Genomic DNA, 2,483 nt, shown 5'->3' on the forward strand with positions numbered 1-2,483 from the left:
TTCATATGTATGACTAGAAGAAACCCGTCGAGACCAATACCATTTAATAGTGAGATTGATCACAAAGTTCATAGAAACCAAAGAAAAATAAGGCGAAGCTTACGATACATAGAGGAAGAGCAAGAGGACGATACTTCAACCACAACCGAGGAGATGGCTGAAAACCAGGAAAATCCGCTACCTCCAGCGATTGCCGCTGATCCAAGAAATCAGAGTCCTGCTCTGCGTACTATGTATGATTATGCTAAACCTTTTTTAACAGGAACTAAATCGAGCATAGTTAGGCCTGCTGTTGCTGCGAATAATTTTGAATTGAAACCTAACACCATTCAAATGACCAACAGTTTGTTCAGTTTGATGGTTTGCAGGACGAGGATCCCAACGCTCACTTGGCGAATTTCTTAGAGTTTTGCGACACTTTTAAAATCAAATGCATTTCTGATGATGCCATTCGCCTTCGGTTGTTTCCCTTTTCATTGAGGAATAAATTTAAACAGTGGTTGAACTCGTTACCACGAGGGTCAATCACTACTTGGGAACAAATGACTGAAAATTTTTTATTAAAATATTTTCTGCTGACTAAAATAGCTAAAATACGTAATGATATCTCTTCTTTTGTCCAGATGGATTTAGAAACGTTCTATGATGCATGGGAGAGATACAAGGATATGTTGAGAAGGTGCCCTTACCATGGGTTACCACTTTGGCTACAGCTTCAAATATTTCACAATGGCCTGAATCCTTCGACTGGATAGATGATTGACGCAGCCACTAGTGGAACTATAATAATAAGACACCTGAGGATGCCTATGAATTTATAGAAGAGATGTCACTGAATAATTATTAGTGGCAAGTCATGAGGACAAAACCAACGAAAATAGCTGGCATTTTTAACGTCGATTTGGTCACCATGCTCTCTAATTAGGTAGAACTTTTGAATAGAAAATTTGACGGTATTCTTGGTTCTTCACAGGTTCACCCAGTAATGCAGTACGAAGCAAATGGAGGTGGATCAAGCAATTTAGAATATCCACCCTATGGCCACAACATGGAGAACGAGCAGTTAAATTACATGGGTAATAATCCTCGATCTCAAAATAATCCTTATAGTAATACTTACAATGCAAGATGGAGAAACCACCCAAATTTCTCATGGGGAGGCCAAAGGAATCAGAGACCACCACCACCTTCAGGCTTCAAACAACAACCTTACCAGCAAGAGAAAAAGCTAAACCTTGAGGAGATGCTAACAAAATTCATCTCGGTGTCAGAAACTCGTTTCCAAAATACCGAGACAGCACTTAAAAATCAACAAGCATCTATCCAAGGGCTCGAAACTCAGATAGGTTAGCTCGCTAAATTGATATCTGAATGACCACAAGGTAGCTTACCGAGTAACACTGAATCTAACCCATGGAAGCAACTCAACGCAACTACCATTCAAGATGAGAAAGGGTTAGTTGCACCTAAACCAGAACTGAGGCAAGAAACTGTGGTAAGTAAAGGTAAAGGTGAGGTGGACCACAATAACCAGAAACCTATAAGTAAAGAGTACAAACCTCGTGTGCCATACCTCAATGCAACAAGGAAAGACCGCATAGACGAACAATTCGGTAAATTCCTTAAATTATTAAAGAAGTTACATATTAACTTACCGTTTATTGAAGCTCTTTCACAGATGCCAAACGCAGTCAAATTCCTAAATGAGCTTTTAACAAATAAGCGAAAGTTGGATGAGGCATTGCATGTAGAGCTAAATGCAGTTTGCTCAGCCATATTATAGAATAAGCTGGCCAACAAATTAAAAGATCCAGGAAGTTTTATGATTCCCTGTTTAATTGGTAGCCTAGATGTTAATAATGCTTTGGCTGATTTAGAGGCTAGTATCAATGTTATGCCTTACAAAATGTTTACGCAACTAGGTCTTGGGAAACCCAAACAAACTAGGATGAGTATTCAATTAACCGATGAAACAATCAAATTTCCTAGGGGGATTTTTGAAGATGTACTTGTTAAAATTGACAAATTTATATTCCCAGTTGATTTCATTGTTCTAAACATAGAGGAGGATAGTAACGTTCCTTTAATTTTAGGGAGGCCCTTTTTAGCAACCGATAAAACAATCATTGATGTTGGCACAGTTGAACTCACACTTCGTGTGGGAGACGAAACAATCACCCTTCAAGCTCATAATACGAGTAACACATCAAAAATTGAAGGTGGTTGTATAAATCATTCTACCAAAACTAACCATGTGGTGCAACCTACTTTGCAGGAAATAAGTTCGAAGAACCTACATGAACCATGTTCATGAAACAACAAAGGACCTATCTATGAAGAACGAAGGCTTCAAATCGAGGAACTAGATGAATGGCAGACACATAAATCAAGGACACACGATAAACAAAAACCATGCCATGAGGAGCTCAATGTCGCACCAAATCAACTTAAGGTTGGAGACAAAGTACTACTAGATGTAGCAG

The 2,483-nt window shown here is 38.8% G+C and overlaps 1 non-coding gene across 1 annotated transcript; it reads right to left on the reverse strand.

Annotated features, from left to right (window-relative positions):
- Positions 1-590: 590 nt before the first annotated feature.
- LOC121229810 (small nucleolar RNA R71) lies at positions 591-697 on the reverse strand. Its single transcript, XR_005927766.1, has one exon. It is a non-coding gene; the product is annotated as a small nucleolar RNA R71 (small nucleolar RNA).
- Positions 698-2,483: the final 1,786 nt, after the last annotated feature.

Source organism: Gossypium hirsutum, chromosome A05 (genome assembly GCF_007990345.1).
Source record: "Gossypium hirsutum isolate 1008001.06 chromosome A05, Gossypium_hirsutum_v2.1, whole genome shotgun sequence".
NCBI classification, from domain to species: domain Eukaryota; kingdom Viridiplantae; phylum Streptophyta; class Magnoliopsida; order Malvales; family Malvaceae; genus Gossypium; species Gossypium hirsutum.